This window comes from Camelus ferus, chromosome 17 (genome assembly GCF_009834535.1).
Source record: "Camelus ferus isolate YT-003-E chromosome 17, BCGSAC_Cfer_1.0, whole genome shotgun sequence".
In the NCBI taxonomy this organism is placed as follows: Eukaryota; Metazoa; Chordata; class Mammalia; order Artiodactyla; family Camelidae; genus Camelus; species Camelus ferus.
This window is the reverse complement of record NC_045712.1, coordinates 36354069-36381568: the sequence shown is the minus strand read 5'-3', so window position 1 is coordinate 36381568 and position 27500 is coordinate 36354069. Positions and strand designations below refer to the sequence as shown.

Here is a 27500-nt window from a genome sequence, read left to right as displayed (position 1 = left end):
TCAATACAATCATACAACGTGTGGTCTCTTGTGTTCGGCTTATTTCAGTTAGCATAATGTTTTGGAGGTTCATTCAAGTTGTAGCATGTAGCAGCAAGGTTCTTCTTATTGCTTAATAATCAAGGCCAGGCTGCGTATGAGAATACCACATTTTGTCTATCCATTCAGTTAATGGACATTTAAATTGTTTCAATTTTTTGATTAAAATTTCTAATTCTACAATTTCAAATCTTCTTTCATCTTAATGATAGAAGATTTGCAAAAATTCGTATTTTAGATTGTCTGGATATCTACATTATCTGGATGGCTTTATAACTGGATATTCATTAGCAGTTCAGTGCCACAGTTTGCATTTATGATTTCACTGGTTCTCAGTATTACTACTTTAGTTGTCCAGGATTAATGACAGAAGGTCAAAGGTAGACTTTTAATGTATAAATGATTCATTTGAGCTAAGTGAGGGCCAAATGAGGCCCATTAATGCTGTAGGAAGGACTGTTTCACAGAAGAATTCAACAGGAGAAAAGTACAGGGAGAATTTAATCACATACATGGTGTTGGGTAGCACAGGATGTAGACCCCCAAAAACATGTGTGATAGCAATCATTTCCATTTGGGGCTATTCGTTTGAATGTTAAGGGTTGTGTTTTGTTTTTTTTTTTTAATGTGTTATTTTTGGTTTTGGTTGTATGTAAGAGCTATAAGCATAAAAAGTTTATAGTTAGTTTTGAACAAATTTCAGTTACATTATAATGAAAATTATGTGAGCACTGAGAATTATAAGAAATTTTTTCCTTGAGTCTGTGTTTTACTCAAGTAATAATAAGATACAGCTATATAAAAACAACTGAACCAGACGTTAGTTTTCAAATCTCTCATTTTATAAATAAAGAAGAAAAGAGGTGACATGACTTGTGCAAAATTATACAGCTCGTTAGTGACAGAGCCAGGTCTAACACACAGGCTCTTCAGCCAAGGCTACAGGACATTTGTTCCAAGGTATGTACTGTTAATCTCATTGAGCCTTTAGTCATTTATGAATAAGACATACACTGAGACTGAACACGAATCAGATTCACTTTTTATGTCATATTTTTCTACCAATGACTGAATAATGATTACAATTCAACCTTTAATTTCGGACCTAAGATCTGGTATTCACGGAGGTGGCGTAAGGAAGAAGGAAAAGATGTTTAGCTAAATCCAAGAGTCAAGAGGCAGAACGGTGTAACTGGAAGGAAGCAGAAGACCGGGTTCGACCTTCAGTTCTGCCACGAGCTCCACGGATGAACACAGGCAAGTCACAAGGGCTCCAGTCTTAATTCCCCATTTTTAAAGTAGATTACGTGACTTCTAACACTGTCTTTGACGCTTTCATCCAATGCATTTTAAGGGTTAAGAGCTCATTTATTTATAAACTCTTGTCCCTCATCAGAATCATGCCTAACCTACTACTAAAAGTTAACACAGTAGTGTTACTATAATTGGCCCACATACCTGCTAACTCACCTTACTGTTCACTATTTCCTAACATATAACTTAAGAGCTATTCAAAAGGACGTATCTACTCACTCCTACCTACCTGTGGTATATCTGTAGGTGCTGAATACATGTTGAGTGGACTCATTGCCATGTGAATAAATGTGTATATTCCTATTTTTTGCCATTCTCCAGGGCTTGCTTCTGGCCTCCTGATCTTACTTATGCTGTTCCACTTAATGATATGTTTTTCTTGATGAGCACAAAGTAAATGCTTTTTGAATGACAATTCATTAGTTCTTACCCCTAAGAGCTCACTGTATACAGAGACAATACCACATAATTTACACCTACGTTGTTTCACATATGTTTGTTTCATTTCTTCAGGTATATTGCTAAGTCTTTTGGAAACTTGAGAGGTGACGCCTTTTACTTCATTTATTCTTCTTAATGTAGCAGTAAAGGTTCAAGATTTGACTGACTGTTCATTCCAAACAGAGAGGCCTTTTCAAAGGCCTTCAGGAAAGTGCCCTACCCCAAATTTAAAGGCCCGCAAGCAGCTCAGCCCTTTTGTTTCGTCTTCAGAGGAGGGTCTAAGAAAGATGGTTGCCATTCTTTGAATACTGTCCCTCTACAGACCTGAAGACCATATTCAAACACAACACTCCTCTTCTTTGCCTTCCTTTCCCAGCTGAAGAATCAGTTTCTCATAACTAGTTCCTTGAACTTGATTCTGGTTTCGTTACTTTAAAAAGTCCTAGTAGAATTCATTTCTTGAGTTGTACATAGAAAGAGTCTTGAACTGGGAAGCGTGGGGTTCTCATCAAGGCTCTGCTCCTCAGTGATGTCTTTGGGCATTTCCGGGCTTCAATTCCCCCATGTGTAAAATGGGAAATAATATCTGCCTTGCCTTTTAGGGATATTATTAGGATTAAAGATGTCACTATATGGAAGAACTGTTGCACATTTTAAATCTCAACGCAAATGTGAGATGATATTATTTTACTATCGTTACCAGACTAAAAGCACTTTCCGTAAGATTATAATTTTAGAGCTTCATTGAATAAACATTAAAAAATATATATGTGTAAGAAAGTTGAAAGGAACTATGCTACAGTGCTAACGTTAGCTATTTCTGGGTGATGAGATTATGAATGCTTACAGTTTGCTTTATATTTTCTGCATCTTGTTCGATAAGAGCTATTACTCTTAGAATTTAAAAAGTTATTTTAAGTAAAATAAAGACATTGTACAACAACTGAGTATTAAAAAAAAAAAGGTGATCAGATCCAGAGGACTCTTTAAAGAGAGTATCAAAAGCAAGTCTTTTGTAGTGGGTGAAATTAAATTTCTAAGTAGATTATTAAGGTAAATAGCAGAGATGTTAAGCTAAGCTTTTTCAGAGAAGATGAAAGTTATCAAGAATAATGTGTTTCCACTTTTCTAAAGAACTATTATCTTCCATCTTTTTTTTTTCTCTGAAGTGTTTCTATTAGATACCAGCATCACTAGTCCTTAAAAGAGTACCACGAGGTGGAAGACTCACAACATGGAAAACCTCAGACAGGAAGCCCAACGTTAGTGTTGCATAAAAGCCACAACGCACTCCTGACCTGGTTCTCGTCCTCCGCCTCTCCACACTCCCCCAGAGCGCCCAGCCTTAACCTGGTGGACCTTGTAATGTGCAGAACGCGTCCACACATCAATTTCAAGCTCAGCTTTCATCTTCCTTGGTGAGAATTCTGATCAGTAGACTGTTGGTTCCAGCACGGCCTCAACCTGAGGCTCGTGTCCCCTTTGACACCTTGTCGTCATTCCCTCTCCTGCCCCTCCTGACTGGGGCTTCTGAGGGACTGGATATGGTGATCATACACTTCACTGCCCAAACCGGGGCACTTCTGACACACACTGAGACTGTCACAGGCGACCGGGACATATAATCACTTCAAAATCAAGCAAAATGAGGAGACTTAAGGAGAGGAGAGAAGTTTCACGATGTCTTTGGTCCCGGCAACCAGAAACTAGGGCAGTGCTGCCATGTCTTCCTCACACTGCCTGCCACTGCTAACGGCGGCCAGCTCTTAAACGCAGGGCTCACACCCGCAGTTTTGTTGGAAATCTATAGTTAAGTGTGGTGGAGTAAATTTTCTTTGTTTGTTCCTCTTTTCTTCTTCTTTTTTTTAACGTTAAAGGTTCATACAGGGCAGGTGTTTTGCAAAGGAGGGTGGGAATTGCAGAGGTTTTGCCCTAGGCTGTCTTGCATTAAGAACTGTTGCATTTGGCCACTTTTCAGGGAACCAGATGTGAAGTCAGTAATGCCCATTTGGATTACAAATCTCATTTTAATATCTTTCAACATGGATAACAATACTCAATATATTTATTTCAAGGCTTCCAAGAGGCAGACAGACATTACCCACATAGGAACCACACTCCAGAGAAGTCAGAGGATAATCCTATTAAAAATAATTTTTAAATAATCAAAAAAGCTTATTCCAATGAAGACAGTAAAATCCAGTTTGGTTTGAAGGTTACAATTAACCAAAGCACCAAAAGTGGCAAGGACCATAATAATTCACTTCAGTAAATCTTAACACTGGGGAAGTCTTAATCACAAGTCTTAGCTACGAAAATTTGTGTATTTTGGGGTTATTACTAAGTTGGCCAAGGCCCCATAAACATGACCTAAGGCCACACAGGCCGATGGTACCAGTCCTGACATGTTCTCTGGAGAGTATACAGAGCTCTGATACAGATTTAAAAGTATCTCAATATCAAATTCCTAACAACAGACCCTTTTTATCAATCTGAAACTCAAGCGAGTGGATTAAGCTACCTTGAAGGAAAATCAACAGTACTTTCTGTGACTCCCAGTTTTGCAGTACGAGGGGTGCAATGATCTGACGGGCTCTGTGGACCATCCGGTTAGGTTCCCTGATGACGGTTCACACCATTTACTCTCATGCGTGTGAGATGGTATGAACTCCCATCCTAAATAAGGATGAGAAAGCAACTTCGTCATCCTAAGTAAGATGATGACTTGGAAATACACACCATAAAGGAGAAAAAAAATTAGAAACACACTTAGAGCAACTAAAGATGTGAAACCACAAAGGGCTCTATGGTAGGGCAACATGGACAACGCAGAGCCAGCGCCTGCTTGAAGTGAACGTTGGGACATGAAGGCTGTACTGGAGGAATTCAGGACAGGGTGATTTCACCACGAAGAACAAACATATAACCTGCAACGTTTGTACGGTCTTTTAAAGTGCACAACGCATTTTTACATATACGGTTGATTTAATCTTGAGAGGTAGGAATCGATTCCATTTTACTGAGAACTGAGGCTCAGGGAGGCTGTGTGACTTGGCCAAGATCATTTGACCAGGAAGTAAAATAAGAACTTAAAAAATTTAACCCAAATCCACAAATATTTGTTGAATGAATCCAGGGGAAAAAAAACCTTTGCTGTTTACAAGACACTGTGGGAAATACAGAGAAGTGTAAGCCTGCCCTTAAGGAATTTATATCTCGTTGGGGAAACAAGCTGCAAAGAGGTGAAAAGTTAAGTAATGATTCATGACGTGAGTAAGAATTCCAGCCAATGGCAGGAGAGATGTCACAAGGTAGCACCTGGCGAATTGCCAAATACATGGGAAAATGACTAAGTTTCACAGGGACTCAGAAGAGCATGTCCAAGTGGGAGGGCTCATGGAAGAAACGGGATTTCGGCTACAGCTCACACAAGAGCAAGCTAGAGGACGTACAAGAGCACGGCCTCCTGAGAACCAGCGACCACGTATCTGTGGCCCATAAATGCACGGATGTATCTGTTCCTATCTATGTCACAGAACCTCAGTAGCTACTGTGGTACACAAGACTGCTGTCTGCACAACTGATGATCAGGTGAACGACGCATGAACACGTGGAGAGGAAGTGTGGTGCGTCCAGCACAGGGAAAGAGTGTGTCTGGGGGACAGCGGGTGCAAAGGTTATCAGGCTCTTTAGGGGTCTAGTGAGCAGCTCATCCAGGGTTATACAGTCAGAGGGCGCAGCAGGAGCCAGAATGCAGGGCTCCTGGTTTCCAGCGAGGAATAGAGGTGTCAATGGAACGAATATTGGCTTTAAAATGAGATCAACTTCAACTAGCATCCTAGCGTCACCACGTAGTGGGGCGTAATTTTGGGCAAGGTGCTTAACCTCTTTAAGTCTCAGTAGCCTCACCCCTAAAACAAAACTGTTGTGAGGACTGAAAGACAGAACGCGTGCAAAGCACTCAGAACTGCTCGGCACTGGGTAAGGGTACGTATTAGTTTCTTTCTCCCCAGACCACATTTTAAAGGGTATTTTAATTTATTAAAAGATTCACTTTGGTATGATTGCCATTGGCAAGATCCCCTGTGCAGCTAGCTGCCTTCTGACTTAATTTACGCCAACCTGACACAGATGTAACTTTTCACACTGCTCCTTACTACCCGCATATGTGTGTCTGTAATGTCAGTGAAGTAATTTTGAAGGAGCTGCAGTACATATGCGGTCAGTGGTCAAAGAAGTACACACGCTGACGAAATTAACAACGCTGAGGAATGCACTAGTATACTTGGCTCTACTGGTATAGAATTATATAAAAACCCACATAGAAATAAAAATAAATGCAATATAACTTTCATCAACTATGAAAAACCCTATGTACTGCAAGTTGTTCCTATGCCTCTAGAAAAACTGGACCAATGCTAAGGGGGGAAAGAAGGCAGTTAAAAAGTGATTCGTTTTTAAAAGCAGCTTCCAGAGCACTTCCTGAGATAATTGTCAATATTTTCTGTATCTTCAGTAAAATGTCACATGTTATTCAAAATGAAACCAAGACATTAAAAGTTCCTGAATCATCAATTCAGAGTTACCTAAATTCAATTGAAATTTTATTTCATCTCACAGTATTTACCAAGACGGAAATATGGCTTACCATCTTTAAGAGAGATCTTACATAACCAGAAATGAAAAGTGCTCTCTGGTTGACTGAGTTAACCAGAAACTCATTTTTACCAAGAATAGCTTACATCCCAGTTCATTAACATTTCACAGGACTACCTTCTGGCAAACGAACTGGAAAAATGTTCAACTTGACAATCAGCAGCATAAAACGATCTCAGCATGTAAGGCAGGTAGATGTTCTGTGAAACCAACCATTTGACTTTTCCATCAGAGAGCAGAACCCCCAGGCTCTGGCCCTTCATCCACTGCTTCTCTTCTTTCCGGCTCCTGAGGTAACAAGTGTCCCACCACGCAGGCGGGTTCTTCCTCAAGGCTCTGTCTCAAGGCTCTTCACTCTTCCAACTCTATATGCTCTCCCTCGGCAATCTCATTACAGAAGGCTTCACATGTCAAGGATGTATTGAGACCAAATCTGCATCTCCATCCTCGTGGTCTCACCTGTGCCTCAGCCCTATACACAAACATCTATTTGCTATGCCCACTGAAATTTCTCATGGGTGACTCAAACTCTACAGGTCCAAGAATGCACCTATCACCTACCCCTCAGGACAAGTCTCCTGCAGAGAGCCTCACCTCAGCAAATGGCTCCGCCAATCTCTCAGCTCATCATGACAAAAAAAAAAAAAAAAGGGGGGGGGGAGTCATTACTGACTGCTCTTATACTTACACCCAGTCCATCACCACTTCCTCCTGATTCTACCTGTTAAGTACATCCAGCCTCTTCTCTTAATCTTCTCTGCTACTGATCCCAATCCAAACCACTCTCATCACAGCAGGCAGGAAAATCCTTTCATTTGAAGAGAGACAATCTCAGGTACTGATTTTGGCAACAGGTTAAGAAGCATTCAATCTTAATTCCATGTATGTGGCAATGAAAGGCAGATAGAAAGCACTTCTCTGGGCTCAAATGAAAGGGTCTTTTTGATCATATAGAGAAGCATGTAAGAAAATGAATTAAAAAGTAAGACAGGAACAATAAAAAGGCAAAAGGCAAACAGCGCAACTAAAAAATGGGCAAAGGACTTGAATAGACATTTCACCAAGGACATACAGATGCCCAATGAGCACACGGAAGGATGCTGAACATCATGGGTCACCAGGGAAGTGCAAATGAAAAGCCACAATGAGATAACGCTTCATAACCTACTAGGATGGCTATAATAAAAAAATACGGAAAATAACAAGTGTCGGGGAGGATGTGGAAACTGGAACCCTTGTACATTGCTGGTGAGAATGTAAAAAAGTACAGCAACTGTGGAAGACAGTGTGGCAGATCTTCAAAAGGTTAAATACAAAATCACCATGTAAAGCCAGCAGTTCTACTCCTAGGAATATACCCCAAGGATCTGAAAACAGAGATTCAAACAGATACCTGAACACTTGAACGTTCACTGCAGCATTATTCACAACATCCAAAAGGTGGAAACAACCCAAGGAAGCATTCACTGACAGATGAATGGATAAAATGTGCTACCTACATGCAGTGGAATATTACTTAGCCATAAAAAGGAATAGAGCTCTGATATGTGTTACAATGCGGACAAACTTTGAAAACACTGTCCTAAGTGAAATAAGCCATACACCAAAGAACAAATACTGTCTGATCCCACGTAACTGGAATAGGCAAACTCACAGAGACAGAAAGCAGAACAGACGTAACCACGGGCGGAGGGATGGGTGATGGGTGTTACTGTTCAATGGGCAGAGTTCCTGTTAGAGGTGATGAAAAGGCCTGATGGTTGTACAGCGCTGTGAATGCAATTAATGTCACCAAACGGTCTACTTAAATATGGTTAAAGTGGCAAGTTTTTGTTACATACACTTAACCACAAAAAAATAAAAAGTGAGAGAAGGTGACAGCTTGCTATTTAGTGGCTGGACATTTAAACTGCTAACTTGTTAATGACCTAAATTAACAGAGACATGAAATACACAACACACTGTTTTAATAGGAAAACTTGTCCTACAATCAAGGACCTCAAGAATGATCAGTAATACGTGTACAACTCATCAGCTGGTCTACCCACTTGCTTTGGATTTATGGCAGGCTCTGTGACTGGTTTATGTCTATCAAGCAGCACAAACTCCAACTCTATGGCTCAAGTCAATTGTTAATCATCCTTAGTGATGAATGTTAAAGGCGTCAAGGAGAACTGGAAAAAACAGCCAGACTATAAATCTAAATATTCTGATTTCCTATTACCCTTTTAATCCCTCTTCCAGCAGAGGTGATCATAAGTGATTAAATGGCTATCAGAATCAAGGAGAGAGGGGTTGGAGCACAAGTGTTCCACCCTGTAGGTTCTAAGAGCAGAAAATAATACTATTTATTCTACTTCTATCTTATACTGCAGCCTAGCACGGTACACGTGTTCTGCAGAAACGACGGAACTCTGCCAGTGATGTGGAGATGCTAAAGAATTATTTTTACTTGTTCAGTATGTTTGCTTTGCTCTTCAACTTGATGGGTGATTTTGATGGAAGCAAGTACCATTCCCAGCTGAAAAAGCCTGGGATTTTAACACTTCTTTTGTGACATGAATATATGTTTCAGCAGACTTTCCCGAATGTAACTCAACTATACTGTGGAACAATTACCTCTCCTACAACCTCTGCAGACTTGGGCCTGAGACCTCTGTCACCAGAGCCAAAAAAGCCCTCCTGCCAGCTCCTGTCCTACCAGCTCTGCTGTGGGCTTCATTCTCCTTTGATTCGGGCGCCTCACGCTCTTTAAAAAGACTTGCCAAGTAAGCAGAAAGAGAAACGTCTTCAGTTTCTCTCAGGCTGCTTGGAATTAAACCCCCAGTGGAGAAAGGGGACATCTATTCATAATAAAGACTCTGTTCTGCAGGCTTCAACTTACTGAACTTTTTCCTGAGTGCCCAGAGGCCAGGTTCTCAAATTGTCTAAATATAAACAAAATGCCTTCTTTCCTGACTGAGACCTCTTCTGCCAAGATTCCGCTCCATCTACTGCTTTATAGGTGGTTCTAACTAAGTACAGGAGACTGTAACAGAGGCGGTGACACTGCTAGGTTCAGGCAAACAGAACGGCTAACATGAAATCAACAGTGGTCCAAAGAGGAAGAAGCAAATTGGGGTTAAAACGTCCAGTTTCCGTCTCCTTTGTCTCTTGATTCCTTTACACTCCTTCTCATGTTTAAAATGACAAGACAACCTCTTTTGACACAACTTGTATGCACAGCATAGGAAACTGGTCACTCTTAACATAATACGGCAAGTACGTATTTTGCCAAAATAAATACTTAAAACTGAACAAACTTTTAAGGGAGAAATAAAAATCAATCACTGTCTTCGTTCAAGTTCCTACGCACGGGATGACTGATTCTATCAGCTCTGCTACTCTCCCGACTCACAACCTAGGATAACTGTACAGCTTCCACTGAACGTCCAGTTTTTGGATATTTGGTTGGCTTGTCCAATATTTTAGTTTCTATCTAAGAATCAAACAGCCTTTTATTAAAGCTGGCATTTTCATGTATTCCACACAAACAAACAGTCTAAATCTGCATCTCAAGGAAAGGGAAGACCCATGGCAATCTGCAAGCTTGAAGCTTGGTAATGAGACAGAGACAAAGAAAGATAACTCCGGGTCGCCAGAGCACTGAAGACGAAGCGGGCTAACAGTGAAGCAGCTCCGCCTGCCTCCAACTTCTCATTGGGGAGTTGAGAAGCATCAGGAACTCCCCAAGCAGCACGAAGTAAAACGGCTAATAGTCTAGAAAGGAGTATAAAGTACATAAAAACATGCATTTGGAAAAATGTTCCTGCAGTCAATTTTCTCATTAACCCGAGATAGCTCTGTTGATTTTGTTACAGCTGCAACTTTTCCACTGTATGAAGCAGTCAAGTTACAAATTGGCTTGCGGGTTGAGTGGTCTGGAAAAAGTATATTCTGTATCACTGCTGTAAACTTAAATCCATTTCCTCTCGTTCTCAGCTCATTTTGGCAGAATATTTCTAACTAAAAGTGTAATAAACTATATTGTCATACTTCAGGGATTTTACAACTCCATCTACCATATTTGGGAGTGAGGGGGAGGTAGCAAGAACTCATAAGGAAGTAAAGGATATTATGGTGACATTTTGTAACCTTTAGCTAGCCTGGGGACGACTGAAGTCATGTGTTTAAGATGGGAAGCATTACTAATTTGGGATGACTTCTTGTGGCTTTTTTCTTTTCTTACACCAGCATCATTAAATCTGTTCAGAAATAGATTTGCTCTTTCCTCCATCATGTAAAACACAATTCCTTTTTATAAAGGCAATATTCTTGGTAAAATTTAAACTAACAAGAGATGGGAAATTGGAATACTTGACTAATTTGTAAGTTACTACAAAAGATAATTTTGAAAAATCCTAGGATTTCCATTAACTGTCAGCCAATTCCCCAAGTATAGCTCCCTTTTCACACACATACACACAAACCCCACAACAACCAAACAAAAAATGATACAAAAACAAGACAGTACATCGAAAAGTGACTATCTTAACATAATTTCATGTTCCTGAATTGTCATGGAACAGACTGAGAGATCAAAGAAGAGCAAAAGCAGGCGATACCTCTGTACTGGCAACATTTTACTCTGTAATTCAGGTTTCATTCATTTAACAGACACTTACCGAGTCACTATTATGTATCAGGTGTTATATTCCATGCCGAGGACACATCAGAGAATAGGATATAGTCCCGTAAACCTTCAAGAGTTTACAGGTAGTAATACATTGACATTTTAATAACTTTTAATAAGGGGGGAAAGGGATACATTCAGAACTTTTGACTTGCAGACTTAAAATTCTAAAAGTTTCCTTTGTATCTCTAATTTTAGCTATTCCTACAAATTCCTTTGATGTGTAAAGTTACACAAGTGCCCTCTCTGTGAACAGACCAGAGCTGTCCCATTCCACAATGCTTAGAAAATTAAGTGCTGGTAGGGTCCTTAGAGACCCATCTGTCTGCCCTTCCCTAATTTGTCCAGCATCTGGGGAAACTGAGCCTGGAAGAGGGAAGGAGACTTGGTGAAGGTCACTTAGCTGGCATGCTTATTTTTGTGGGATTTTTTTCCAAGTAAGATATAACTTTGGAGGTATCATTATAACTAGTGCTTTAAAAAAAAATCTATGTTTATCTGACACCTTTCTCATTTATCCTCCCTCTTATCTCCACGGGGACACTAACCTCCAAACTTTGTGAGGCAGTCTTTTCTCGTAGGGTCTGGCTCTTTTTAACGTCTGTTCTGAGACCTCACACCTATACCATCTCCTCCTCCACTGATTTGCATTCTTCCCTACTTTCCTTGATTCAGCTTCTCCAAGAGAACGGTCCTAACTTGCTGCCAAAATTCTCAGTGGTCTAGAATCACTCCCTCCACTCATATACCACCTACTACCTTCTAAGCTCCCCCAAATACTCATTCCCCCCACCATACTTAAGGTGTAACTTTTTTTAATTGAAGTATATTTGATGTACAATGTTGTGTTAGTTTTCTGGTGTACAGCATAGTGATCAGTTTTATACACACACACACACATATATTCTTTTTCATTATAGGTTATTACAAGATATTCTCTGTGCTATACAGTAGGACCTTATTGCTTATATGTTTTACATACAGTAGTTTGTAACTGCTAATTCCAAACTCTTAATTTATCCCTCCCCTCTCCTTTCCCCTTTGGTAGCCATAAGTTTGTTTTCTATGTCTGTGAGTCTGTTTCTGTTTTGTAAATAAGTTCATTTGTATCATTTTTATTCAAATTCTACATATATGTGATATCATATGATCTACTTGTCTTTTCTTTGTCGCTAATTCACTTAGTCTGATAACCTCTAGGTCCATCCATGTTGTTGCAAATGGCATAGTTTCATTCTGTTTAATGGTTGAGTAGTATTCCTGTGTGTGTGTGTGTGTGTGTATGTGTGTGTGTGCACACGCGCACCACAACTTCCTTACCCAGTCACCTGCTGATGGACATGTAGGTTGCCTCCATGCCTTGGGTATTGTATACAGTGCTGCTGTGAACACTGGGGCGCATGTATTTTTTCGAATTATAGTTTTCTCCAGATATATGCCCAGAAGTGCCATTGCTGTATCATATGGTAAGTCTATTTCTAGGGTTTTTTTTGAGCAATCTCCATACTGCTTTCCATAAGGGCTGCACCAAACTACATTCCCATCAACAGCGCAGGAGGGTCCCCTTTCCTCCACACCCCCTCCAGTAAGCTGTAATCTTAAACAGCGACCTACTTGCTCCTTGCAGCTATTAAAGACATTACTCCTTTTTTTTTTCATCCTTCTTGATCATTCACTGTCATCTTACAATATTTCAGCATAAATCTGCGTGAGCTTGGGAGTCAGAAGGAGCTCAGTTTAAGCTAGACTCCACCTGCTACTGGCAGTAGGCCCTTTGGGACGTCATGTCACCAGGCTGAACTTCACTTTATTCACCTGTGAAGTCGGGATCATCGCAGCTCCTACACTACAGGGTTGCTGTGAGGACTAAGCAAGGTTGTATCCACAAAGCAACCGACATGACGCCAGGTAATAAGAGGCACCAGGCGCCGCTTCCTCCTCCTCTCCTCGCAGAGCTTCCCACTGGGCACTGCTGAGCCGAACCGCACGTCCCACCCTCTCATCTTCCTCTTCTAACCTGTGAGCTGCTTCTCGGGGCCTCAGCTTTCAGAGCATCCTTCACTCCATGCTCATGATGCCCAAACCAACACGTCTCGTTCCGGCCGTTGAAACGAGGTCCAGCCCCGACTCACCCCATCCGTCTAGGGCGTTTCTAGGGAGACACCCTACCTTCACTCTGAATTCAGCAAGTCTGAATCAAGCTCACCTCCTTCTCCCAGAGCCCCTCTTCTGTGTTTCTCCCTTTTCTCCCAACATCAGCCAAAAGTTCTTTTTTTGAATTTTTTTTTATTGAGTTATAGTCATTTTACAATGTTGTGTCAAATTCCAGTGCAAAAGTTCACTTCTGACTTTTTCTCTTGTCCCCTTTATTTTTAATTGTCGTCAAATCTCGTAAGTTACTGAAATACCTCCTTCATTTGTCCCTTCCTAACGAAGCTTTGGTCACACCACTCTCCTCCTCCAAAATCTTCAGGGTCCCCCAAGCCTCCTAGTCGAAGTCCAAGTTCCTCACTTGAGCCCTCGTATCCTGCCAAACGTAGCCCTCTTCCTCTCTTCCGTGAATCTCCCACTGATTCGAAGCACAGCGTGCCCCCAGCATCCCGAAATTCCTCCCCCATGACACTCCTCATGTTAGCGTGTTCAGCTGCCTCTTTCTTACGCATCCTGACCCACACGCCCAGGGCTCAGCTTGGGTGCGAGCATCGCCTGAAACGACTTCTCACTATTCCAGCTCCGCACACACGCTTTCTTCTAGGAACTTCTACCACGTGGTTGTCCTCCGTCACACATCACCCAGCCCTGTTATTTCATTCTTTCACGTAGCCCGTGTTTGTGCTGCCTTTGAAATAAGACTGTCGGCAAAGAATGCCATAATTCTACTCTGTCCAGAACGGTGCTCGATACATAAAAGTAGCTCAATGAACGTTTGTTTAATACATGAAACAAACAGGAACCACAAACAAACCACCACAACTCAGCACAAATAGCAGCTCTCAGCCCAGTATCTGACTGCGGAACCCTGCTTCACGTGCCACAGGACATCACAAGACTGCAGGTCTGTGAACTGAACATTCTTCACCCCTGAATTATTTAGGTAAAAAGTAGCTGATCAGGGACCTAGATGCTTTTATGGGTTCATTTCAATATTTTTCCAAAAAAGGGAAGCTTATGCAAAAGTTAAATCTACAAAACTGTAAAATACACATTAATGGAAATTCTTCTCTTAAAATAATTCAATTCTGTACCATACTTTGCAACTCTAGCTGGTGAATTTAAAAATAACATTTAGGCGAGAATGCTGATAATGCCATGTTTAATTAGTAGAGTGAATAGTATATCTAAATCACTTAATTTCATTATATCACACTATAATTTTATTACTTGCATAATACTTGCTAGGAATTGTGTTAAACCCTAGGGATACCCAAAGATAGTCTCTGTGCTCAAAAAGCTCACCCGTAAAATTAATTACAAAATCAACAATAATATGATACGATAATTGGTACACCCCAGGCACGACCCCAGTCCTGCGGGAGGAACACTGACTGAGCGGTCTGGTGCAGCCAAGCCCCGACACCTGTAGTAGCAAATGGAGGCGACAAGATGGAGGAGGTCAGTTGAGGCCGACCATGAAGTCTGCAACACTTGCAGGGAGCGGGGTGAAATGTATCTATAGTGTTTGAGAAGGAAAACTGTCTACTTGGAGGATGGAATGGAAACGGCGGATTGTTGGGTCAGAGAGACAATTTGCAATAACTCAGGAATAAGGAAAATATGACCTAAAACATCCTCAATGGAAATTAAAAGGCTGGAAAAACAAATTTACAGTCACAGCCATCAGCAGGTGCATACGTAAAGAATCCACCCCACCCCCTACCCCCACCGCCGCCATGGAGCACCGGGGAGCAAACGTGCACAAACAACTCATTCTCCTTAGTCTCTGGCTTGCTGCTGCTGTTACTGCTGCTCCAAAGTCTGATGGAGGAAAGGACGGAAACGTCCCTCCACTTACTGAGAACACACGCTGGCAACATTCTGTAACTTTCACGTGTCACTTAGGGTGAAAGTCACCTCACTGCACCGCATTCCAGTCAGCATTCATCCCAGGTCAGTTCTTCTTAAAAGGAGGTCAGTCTACTCGCTCAGACACAGAGGCACTGCATTTCTGAAAGTGGGACTGCTTGCAGTAAGCACGTTTTCTGGTCAATACGTGGTAGGGTACAGATCTGTTACATCTCACCCTTTTCACGTACGTGTATAAAATAAATTTTAAAAAATGAATTAACGCAATAAAGAAGATCGACGTACTTCCTGAACAAAGATATTAATAGTTGCAGAGACTCTTTGAACACATGCCACAAGCATTTAAGCAAACTATTTTGTATTTTTCTCTTATTGTGAGGTTTGAAACTGAAATAATTTTATGCAGAAATATCTAATTCATTTCAACAAATGGCTTTTGCTACACGTTGGGTCCCAATGAGTCGGGTGCCCAGGTATATTCCTAGAAATCCTTAAATTACAGAAAATAGATAATCACCACTAAGGAAATAAATAGCAGCAGACCAAAAAGGCAAAAGTCACCTTCAGCTCTGCTTTAATTTGGAGTAAGAGAGTAGAGACTAAGGAATAAGGATGCACATTTCTCTAAAGCGGTAAATAGATGAAAGGTAAATGAATATTCAAGACACATTTCCAACAACACATCTTCAGGAAAAGATTCGTATGTGCTAGGAAACAATCAGTCCTGAGGGCAAAATGTGATACTTCTGGACTCAGCAGGATGGAGCGACTTCCACCCAAATCCCATCCTTCTGAAGAATGACTTGGATTTGGCCAGAGTGGGGCACTGATCAGGATGCTCTGGTGCCTTCTGGCGTGAGTGGGATAGAATAAGTTACTTGTCCTCTGTTTACTCTGATCTCTTCTTTTGGAAAATATAAAAATTAAAGGCAATGATGACCGTAATATCTTAAAGATATACAATGCTATAAAAATTTTCTGACCCCCTGCATACATTTGCTCTGGCTTGATCGTCACAATAAACATCTGAACAGATACGGAAAATTGAGGTCCAGCATTTTTAAGAGGCTGCAGATTAACAGAAGAGGAGAGACTGCAACCCAGGTGTCCTGATGTCCAGGTGTCAACCTTCAGGTGTCCTGGGAGCAGCAACTTTCTCCAGAATTACATAGTCAGGGTTTTTCCAAAGTGTAAGTGCAGATCGGGGCTGGGAAAAAGTTGAGTATCAAGCATCTCCATAGTCATAGGAAAAAATCACTGTCTTTGTTTGCATGTATCATTGTAATTCTTCCTGAGTAATACTTCTTATATTTCAGTGAAAGTAACAAAAAGTTATTTAGTGGTTTATTATTCATGCTAGATGTCTCTGGATATTCCAAATAGACTGCCAAAAAAAAAAAAAAAAAGAGGTCTTGTCAATTGTACTTTTATACCTTAGTGGTTACTTCTGCACACAAAAGTGCTCTCCATTTTATGACGCTATCTGAAAGAAGTTCAGCAACACATTGTTAATACCCTACTCCTACAAAATAATTTCAAAGCTCCATGGGAATTTAGATTTGCACAACTTATTAGGATGTGACCTTTCCCTTAGATTTCTTATTTTAGGATCGACTTAACATGGTATTTCCCCAGTGGGAACGGCTGTACTTCCTTCGCAGATAAGAAAAATAGCGATCACAAATTACAGAGAGTAAACTTGGGGGAACATATATTTCTGTGATGCGGATGAAACCGAAATCACAAAAGGAGACCACACGACGTATTCCTTGGGTTTGAGAGGAAAGCCATGTGGCTTGCTAACAAAAGAGGACACAAGTCATGCCCTTATGGTATTTCCCTGAAGTTTACACCTAATTGTTTCTTGTCCCAGCTAACAGGTCTTGTGACTTTCAAAGATTATTAGAGATGTTTACGTCACTAAGTTTCCTATGTCCTGTCTACTGGGAGTATAAGAGGTTAAAAATATCAAACTTTTAATAATTTAAATGATTTCAGATCACAGGATCTGGACTGAAGGACAAGGAGTTCATGGTGTAAAGAAAACAGCAACACGAGAGAGAAACACGAGACCACAGCTGCTTTGCTTGACACTCCGTGGAACAGTCGTGGCTGCCAGCACTTCAGCTCTCACCACCCAACACTGCGTGAGAACTGAGGAAGGTGACTGGCAACATGCAAGTTACTGAGAGCATCCAAGGAGTCCACCACACGGCCCAGGAGGGCTCAGTACTGGCATTTGTGAAAAAGGCAAACCAAAGAGTGGAAGGAGAGATTATGCAGACATGCACATTCTTCCTAACTAGTCTAACTAGGTGCCCCCAAAACAGTAATTTTACATGCAGTTAGTTCAAGAAAATATTAAAATGAAGACATTATAAACAGATTAAAATTTTTTTCTCTTATGAGAACGGAAGTGTGGTTGTAACTGAGAATCAAGTAATTGTCAAAAGTGATTTTTTTTGTATCCTCTCATCACACATCTGCACAGGTTCTATTAAAATGACTACTGGAGAACAAACCCTGCTTTACTGAACTTATTACTCAAGAGTCTCAAATATCAACCCCCCACCACCACCCCCTGATGCATTCTTCAGGTTAACAAACTGTGACCATCACAGAAGTTCTTCTTTTAGGCTGAATTTTTAGGAATTAACCCTCTACATTTTACAGCAGTGACTCATGGTTTTTAATACCCACTATGATCAACTTATACATTTTTCAAAAAGATATTATACAGTCTAGACACAGCTAAGTTTTAAAACACTATTTCCGAAGGGAAAGAGAATTAGAAATCATTTATCACAATCTCTTAATTTCATAGACATTGAGGGTCAGGGGCAGCAGTGTATTCTACACACACATATAAAAATACGCATGGATATGTATTAACTGGAAGGCAACTTGTAGAAATTAAAACAGTTTGAATAAGGATGTTAAGATTATAGATAAGATTTTTCCTTAAAATGATCTTTGTTGTTGTTATTGCACTGCTTATTTGATATTTAAAAACATGGTACACTGTTCTGCAGTTAAAAGCTGTAATCTCTAGCTGTAACACTTAACCCCCAAAGGAAAGTTTAGAAAAGGAAAGACAAATACCATAATCTTTTCCCAATTCACTGTAACACATTTTAACTATATAGTTTTGTATCTTAAAATTTTCTCTTATCATTATATCTTTATTCAAAAATTACTATTCCCCTCGAATATTCAAATCACAAACAAAATATTTGATTTAAATACTAATTTTAAAATGATCTGTATCCCTCTCTCTTAAACTGCATTTTCAAAAGCAGTCATTCCTTTATAACTAGCAACACGGGGACTTGAAGGCCCCAAGGGACCCACAGCACAGGGTTTACATTTTATTTAAATCTGGCATAGCCTCAGGAAGCCTGCCACTTCCCTGCAAAGAAGCTGTTTTTTTCCTAACCAAAACCAAAAACAATGTCCCCACCAACAAAACCCAAAAAACCACCAAAACCCCCATATTACTCTAATACCTAAACAATTGCTGAAACTTGTCACTCTCCACCCTCCTTCCACCATCGCACGCACAGAGCCACAGCTAAATGGTAAGAGATTTGAAAGAACAGAAATCATTTAAACTTATGCTCTGGAAATACGTTTTTGTTCATTTTGCTAGTAAGATATCCTCAGAGTAATTTGAAGTGTCATAAAAACTAATAACACAAGTCACAGAGTTGCCCAAACCCCTTCACGTGGAAACTCCTCTTAAAGCAATTTGTCTGAAGAAAACGGTTTTTTTAAAAGTAAAATATGTGCATGAAGATCTTCACTATATGTAAGAGTATAAGAACAAACAGCAACTGTATAATAATAAAGCATTAGAAACCACCTAAAAACTGGCTTAGTAAACTTTGCGACTAGTAAACCAAGATGGAAACTACTATGTTGCCATTATGACACCCGAAAGCCACGTCAAAAGGGAAAAAGACATACAATCTAACAGCGAAAGAAGCAAAAACTCTGCATGTACTGTAACTGTTAGTCATTTAAAAACGTATACAGGTCAACCAGAACGGAAAGAAACTAAGCAGAAGTAAGAATAGTAGTTGATGTGTGAGTTAAGTGTGGTCTTTCTGTTTTAAAAGCTGTTTTCACAGCTTTTCAGTAACAAAAACGTCTTAAAAGAATTAATGTAAAGTGAAACAAACCCAGTGACCAAAATTCAAAAGCCAAAGTCATTTATTTTTCCTAGTTCCTGATCTTATTTCTGTATAGGGACCACCTACCCATGTTCAAGGTTTTAAAATGTTATCTCTGTTCCAATCCTGAAGCCGTGAATTCATACACAGCATAGCTAAGCAGAGTTTATGTACAGAGGGCAAGACTGAGCTCTGCATGTGAGCACATACAGAAAATGATAAAGATCATTGTGTCCTATTAGCAATTTACAGAATTGTGATTTGCCCCACCCAGTACACCTATAATTGAATTCCTCAGCCATAAAATCATTGGGACCAAACAGGCTCAGGTATCTTTTATCTAAAACCCTTTTTTCTCCCTGACCATCAGTTAACATATTTCTTATGGGGCTTTTCTTCTTTTTATAGATTCATTTGTCTTGGTTATAAATTAACCCCACAAGCAACCCTCCCAACCACCCCAGCTCTACTGTTTCCTGTGTACCAGCTTGCTTTCTACTTGCACGATTTACGACACAGGGGCCATTTAAACTGCCAGTTGGTAAATGATGTTCAGGAAATTATGCCTAGATTTTTTAAAAAGACTCCTCCCAGGGAGAAATGCCCCCAGGAAGAGGTTCTTCTCAGCTGGGCACCCTGGCAAAGGAGTGGAATGTAACTGCTGAAGCCTTCTATTTCTTTTTCACATTTTTAAAAAAAATTGTGGTGAAATATACATTACATAAAAGTTTACTATTTTAACCATTTTCAAATGTACGGTTCTGTGGCATTATGTCCATTTACACTGCTGAGCCTCCACCACCACCATCCAGCTCCAGAACTTTTTCATCTTCCCAAACCGAAACTGTCCCTATGAACCCCAACTCCCATCCCCCACACCCCCCCCTCTACTCACTGCCTCTACGACTCTGACTACTCTGGGTACCACTTCTGTTTTTTCTTGTTTCACCTAAAGTGTGTGAGCTAGTGTAGTTTACTAAACTGGTTGAACACATAAGAGAGCTGCAGGCAAAAACACTTCAGGGAAGAACTCCTAATACGTAGCACTTGGTTTTTCATGCCCTAATGCTTGAATTCAGACCAAACACTCATTTCCAGATGCCAAAGCACGTAGCTTCCCCTTACTTGGTTTTTCAAGTGCTTGGTCTTTCGATTTTAAATAGCTTTAGGTTTTTTTTTCTTTTAATGTTAAACTGATACTCTAAGCAAACCAAACTTAATAAGGCTATTAATTTCCTTTAATATTAATCCAAGTTCCCTTAGTACTACTTGTATTCACAGAATTCCCACACATTTTACCTAAAAACAGCACGATCGTCTCTCGTCTTCACCACTGTAGTATAAGGCTACTAATTCAAAGTTCTTGTCCAAACATCGTCTTGGGTAAAAAAAGATTAGTGGTCCGAGAGATCACTAATGAGATCTAAATACCTGGTTTGAACATTCAAATCAGACCCTGACTGTCATCGACTAAAATTTTTGCAAAGTGGTGGTTCCTGAGGACGCAGAGCCTGTGGGGTTCCCCTGCTCACAGGTCTTCTGGGGGCTGGGTAGCGCCGGCTGAAGCATTAAGTGGGGAGCCAACCTGCGGGGAGGTAGGGGCGGCTCTGTGAATGGACAGGACTCAGAAACAGCTCAGGGGGTCTCCCTGATGAGAAGAATGTGCTAAGGTCGGCAAACAAACAGAAACTCACTCTAAAAATCAGTGAAAATCTAAGGAGAAGGATCACTGAGTGACTCCAATGTGACTTTTAAAGAACCTTTCATGTGAAATAATTGGAGGTTTACAGAAAAGTCGCAAAGACAATGGAGACAGTTCCCACGCCCCTCCCACCAAGGTTCCTAGTGCTGACATTTTACAGGCACAGCACAACGGTGAAAACTAACACGTGCACTCTGGCACCACACCGGCTTTGTCTGGATTTCACCAGCTTTCCCACTGATGCCCTTTCTCAGTTCCAGGACCCAACCCAGGATCCCACCCTGAATTGAGCTGCCATACCCACTTACTCCCTCCAAACCTGTGGTAGTTCCTCAGTCTTTTTGGGGGGGGGGGGGAGGTTACTGAGGTGTAGCTGATATCCAAAAGCTGCACATATTTACTGAGTAGTTCCTCAATCTTTTCCTGTCTCTCATGTCCCTGACACTGTTGAAGAATGCTGGTTAGGTACTTTGTAGACTGTCCTCTATTTAGATTTGCCTAACATTTCCCCATGATTCAACTGCCGTTACAAATTTTGGGGAAGAATACTGAAGATCTGGTGTGCCTCTTTCAGGACATCTTATGGGGGAGCAGGTGTTTAAGTTCAGTAAGTCTGTCTTATTCCTGTGGATATTAACATGTTAACCTTAGTTACTTGGTTAAGGTCGCGTCTGCCAGGATTCCCTCCTGTAAAGTGACTACTCTTCCCTTCGTAATTAAGAAATATTTGGAGGGAAACACTTTGTCCATATTCTGCTCCTCCAGCCACTCTGGCCTCCTAATCTGAGTATCCATCAGAGGGTCCTGCCTGCAGCAGCCACCGCTGCTGGGCTTCTCTGATGGCACTTTCCCACTTCCCTCATTTCCTTCTACATTTACTAGTTTGAATTCTTCTATAAGGAAAAGTTCCCTCCTTCCATTTATTCATTTGTTCATTCATTTATTTATATCAGTATGGAATCACGTGCATGTATTTTATTTTGGGGGTTATAATCTGATGCTACAGTTTTAAAATTTTTCTTATTCAAATTATTCCAGATTTGGCCACTGAGAGCTGGAATAATCTGAACCATAAAATAACTAAGTATAGTACTGGATTGTAACTCCCCAAACAAAACATGTAGACATGAGCCCTGGATAAATTAAGCTACTTTCTCCTTTGTGAACAGGGATCCTGGCTGCATGGCCTACAGGGAACCAAATATTTCAATTTTTCTCTCAATTTAATTACACATATCACAGAAACCTAAAATAATGTTATACTTGAGGCTGATTTCTAAGGATCTGAGTTACTTCTCAACTTCTAGGTCACTTGCCTATCTTTGTTTTGTCTTAGACAAATACGTTCCTGTGTTCTTCCACTAACTGGTAAATTATACACTAGAAAGTATTCTGATAGTCAAAATAAAAGCTCTCTCAGAAACTTTACAATGAAGTACTACAAAGAATTTGCATGGTCTTTAAAAAAGATCCTTTTAAACACAAATTTAGTACAATAAATTCTGAGTTGACCTACCGTTAAAGGGAGACTCTTATTAATGGAAACGGCCTTCTTGTATGTCTGCAGCGTACAGCTGGCTTCTTCAAATCTGAACAATTAAAAAGAAACAAGACTGTTAATATACACACATATTCATAATTCTTAGGTAACCTAGGCTGCCAAAATGTACAAGCACAAATAAATGTATTTTCTCTGTTGGATTTCATTCTGAATGTTTGCTTTCCTTGAGCTTAGAAAACTTTGTATTTTCTGGACGTAACCAACAGACTGACTCATAAATCATGCAGGGCTGGCGGATCTTCCCAAAGAGGCATGGATTAGATTCACTTCGCCTACTTTCCCGATCTGTCACTGATTATGAGTCAAGGCTCTTTATCTCATCCATCTTTTACGACAAATTAATGATGACACCCACATTGTTGTGCAGGCTTAAGAAAAACTAGATCTTAAAAGGATTAATAACCTCAAAAGAAAGAGGTGCGATAAAAGGTGTGCATAGCAAAGATGACATTTAAGAAAATATAAGCTCACTGTCGCGGGCACATGGCTGTTAAGACTAAAGTAAACCTGCAGTCACGTGTCACAACCATTTAGGGACAGCAGACGCAGCCCATTCCACGTGGAGCAGATTTTTTAAAGGAAGATGCAGAGAGTAGATTATACGAGTAAATGTGCCAAAGGTCTGAGGACTTGTATCCTTGGCTCTTACGAAGGGTGGGGGATCCTAGAATAGCTGTACATTCTACAAAGACAAAACAGCATGGAGTGCCAAGGCCTTATCATCAGGGCCTTAAAACACCCAACATTCTGCACAGACTAACCTACCCAAACTTCTGATTTTTTATGTTTAATTTTGTATGTTTCCACTTGGAATTTGCAAAAACTATTCTATTATCCAACGCGTGGCATAAAAGTAGTGGACCATGAATACAAAACGCTTTCCGATTTTGTTATTCCTACTTTGAAAGAATATAAACTACAGCCAGTGTGTTTTGTTTGATTATTTGCCTGTTTTCCTAGCCTTGTTTAGTATTTTTGTTTGGAAACAGAAAACCTCCTAATGTCAATTCAAATATTAACAATAAGGTATTACAATCTTGTTTTCAAAATGGGACATACTCCTCTATAGAAAAAGCGGCTTTGTCAGAGTTTAAGGCCTGTATGCTTTGCTTTCTGACTGCTGATCTGGATCAGAGCAATTTACTCTCTACGTGAAACACTCTCTAATTTATTAGTCAAAAATGAAAGGGGTACCCACACCAAGACTGCTCATTACATATAGCACGCCTAACACGTGAGAAACAACTTTATCTAAAATGGACTACCACTTTGACTTTTTCACCTCTGAGGTCAACTAAAAAGGGCTTAAATATGTGAAAACAAGAGGAAAGGGTATTAATAAAGAAAAATTTGAGCAAAATCTCTCCATGAAAAATTAAAGAATGTTAATCAAGGTTAAGATTAAGTCACACTAGGTCTTCCTGACACTCGTCCCAATTTCCCTCTGAAATACATATGAATTCATTAAAAAACAGACAGGAAGAAAGATTTCTGGGGACTGCCATCCATTTCTAGCTTTGAGCCCTAACAGTTGGATCAAACAGAAAACTGGGCCAGTTCCTGTGACCCTCGGAGGCAGACAGAATTCTACAACCTTTTCCAAAGCCTCCTCCTCCCCCTGGTAAAATCAGCAATCTCCTTTCTGAATCCATTCAGAATTGCATTGTCCGATAGAAAGCATAGTTTCCAGGCATAAAATACAGTAAGTAGGGCAGAAACAAGATCCATCCTGGGGACAATAAATATCAAGGATTCTAGTTCTTTCACGTATCCCCATCCGGTCAGTTAAACACAGACTGGTTTATATCCGCGAGTCTATCAATCTTTCTACTCGGCTCTATGAGCCGAGAACCAGGCTGTGAAGGGTGCAGACCAGCCCCTCACATTCCAGCAGAGCACACACTGGACCACCGGGGCTGTTCCTATCTACTCATCCACCTTTTTCATATCTGAGACAGGCCTCCTATCAGAATCTAAGCAGATAATGATGCAAGCCGAAGGGCAACTTACTCCATTTTGTTCGAAATGTTGTAAATGGTAAAAGCTGACTTAAGAAATAGGAAAATAATTAAAAATGGAAACAATTGAAAACTTATCTAAGAATTACTTCCCTAAGAAGCTCTGGGCCTAGATAATTTTTTAAAATTGAAGTACAGTTAATTACAATGTGTCTATTTCTAGTGCACAGTGCAGTGTCCCAGCCATGCATATACATACATTTATTCGTTTTCATATTCTTTTTCATTAAAGGTTATTACAAGATATTGAACATAGTTCCCTGTGCTGTACAGAAGAAACTTTAAAAATTATTTTTTATATCTAGTGGCTAACATATGTAAATCTCAGATTCCCAAATTTATCCCTTCCCACCCCATTTCCCCGGTAACCATAAGACTGTTTACCATGTCTGCAAGCCTGTTTCTATTTTGTAGATGAGTTCATAGTGTCCTTTTTTTCCCTAGATAATTTTATAGATTTTTTCTCAAATGTTCAAGAAAGAGATCACTTTCTCGCTATATAAACCATTTCCGAGTAGGAAAAAAAAAAGGTGACCAAATTAATTTTTCAAAACCTAACAAGAGGAAAATACTAGTCTCACTTCTAATATTGACTTAAAATTATAAATAAAATGCTAATGAGCAAACTTAACAGTATACTAAAAGAATAATCCACCATTATCAAGTTGGATTTATCCCAGAAAGGCAAAGAAGATTTAATATTAGAATACCTATTAAGTGATGTGTCCCACCACTAGGTAAAATTTTAAAAGAAATCATGACTATCTCAAAAAAAAAAGCAAAACACAGTCAATCAAAAACCTCAACAAAATTCAACATCCATTCTTGAGAATATTTCCTTAAAAAAACCGAGAAACTTTAATAACAAGAATATTTATCTCAGACTTACAACCAATATCACCTTAACTGTGAAGTATTATGGCAGAATCTCCCAAAAGTGTGTTCTTTAGATAACTAGATTTCTTAAGATTTTGCAATGGAAACGCTTCCACCACATCATGAATTTGCATATGTTGTTCCCGTTTGGAGGTTAAGAAAGTACACGAGCACCGTATACGCTCTGTAAGCCCTACAACTAGGAAAAACAGTGTCAACAATAACAATCTGCTTAGCCCTTTAACTCACTGGTTCTCCAACTTACTTGTACTGACCTGTTCCTTCACTTTCCGTTATGTCACTCCTCAGCCCACTTCCCTGTGGTTTTTGCCACCCACCTTTCTACCAAAACTCAAGCTAAAGTGACACGTGGTTGTCGTCTTGCTAAATCCATCTTTGCTTGATTTTCATTCTCTTTGTCCAATGGTATGCTGTTAAGTGTTTAACTGGCTCTCCTTGCAGGGAAAAATTCTGATTTGTAGTGTGTGCCGATTTCCATGGTGTAAATACTCCCACCATGACTGATTTCAGGCTACCAACGTGACGGCACTGACGGCAGAGACAGGAAACGCGGGTCCAGCAGCTCACAACCTTACCTGCCAAGCAGGTACAATCCACGCAAACACCGGCAACATAAAACAGTCAGGAAGCAGTGTGGTTGGTGTGGTTATTACCTTTGCTTTCAACATAACTTGTTTAATTGCTGGTATATACAATTTGGTTTTTAATTACAGCTGTGGATAACACTGGCTCTCAAAAACCCTCCAAATGTAACAGGTGACTTCCACAAGCCAGTCGGAGCTGGCTCCGGCTCCGAGCCTGCTGCTGCGGCATTTGACATCCTGTTCGTCCTCTCCTCTTGAAACCATCCCTTCCCTTAGCTGTCCAGAGACCACTTTCTCTGAATTCTTATCCTTAACATATGAATATTATTTTAGTCTCTTTTCTTGGTACCTCTTCCAACTGAGCTCTTCTGGTTTTTTGTGTTCCGCAAGTTCCTTCCTGGCCTCATTCTTACCCATAAACCCATTTACTTGCTTATGGCTCCCAAATCCTAAACCCTAAGCACATCCCTTTGCTCAAGACTTCTAAATCTGTATCTCCAACTTTTTTTGAACACCCCTCCCTGAGTCTCTTCAGGAACCCCAAGCTCAACATCTCCTGAACTGACAACCCATCTTCTCCCTTTGAAGAATTAAGGAAGCACAACCCAACACATGCCTGGCCACCCCTTGCTCCCTGCAAGACTCAGAGAGTTCCAGGCTCGACTCCAGTCTCGCCAAGTGCATTCTAGGAGAGTCAACTCATAACCACAGGTAACTTTTCTCACACCCCTTTCCCCCACCCCTTTGATTTTTTTTTTCACATCCTACATTCTCCAAAGTGTCTCCTTCAGCCAAAGCCCTTGCAACACTGTCTCCATTCCAAGCCCAGTAATTTCACAATCTCTCCTTCCTCTCCTTCCCAGCACTTTATGATATACAGCAACTTAACTTTCCTCCAGCTTTTCAGGTCCAGCTCCTTCCGACTCCTTCTCCAATACTTCATGACAAAAATCTAGGAACTGACCTTGTAAAATCAACTTCTCTAAGGCATGGGGGAGCAGGCATTGTGCTGTCAAAGGAAAAATCTCTCTGGTGTCTTGGGGGAAGATGAAAGTATATGAACGCTCCCAAACAACTAATTTTTATCCAATTGAACTAAATACATGGGTCTGCCACCACCCTCCCCTCTCCCAAACTGCTGACTGATTGCATTAGAGGCCAGACTCAAGATGAACCCATTACATCCTTCCCTAGATTATTACAACAGTCGTACAAAATTGGCTATTAAATTGATGTCTACATCCTGAGATGGCAAATCAAAATGACTTTGAGTTAAGAGGAATTTAAGAGAAAGAGAAAGGTGTAAATAAAAAATATTCTAACAATAGTTGATTTTAAGTGATGGTGGGATTTGTGAATATAAATGAAAGACTTAGTCATCTAATTCACCTTGTCACCAGTAACAAGAATAAGTACTTTCA

At 40.3% G+C, this 27500-nt stretch overlaps 1 protein-coding gene across 3 annotated transcripts in view; it reads right to left on the bottom strand.

Moving 5' to 3' along the window:
- Positions 1-27500, bottom strand: part of PPARG (peroxisome proliferator activated receptor gamma) — a 117251-nt gene that overhangs the window by 71583 nt on the left and 18168 nt on the right. For all 3 annotated transcript variants that reach the window (XM_032458996.1, XM_032458995.1, XM_006180059.2), the window contains exon 2: positions 22536-22608. The gene's annotated coding sequence lies outside the window, so the exon portion shown is untranslated. The remainder of the gene's footprint in view (positions 1-22535; positions 22609-27500) is intronic.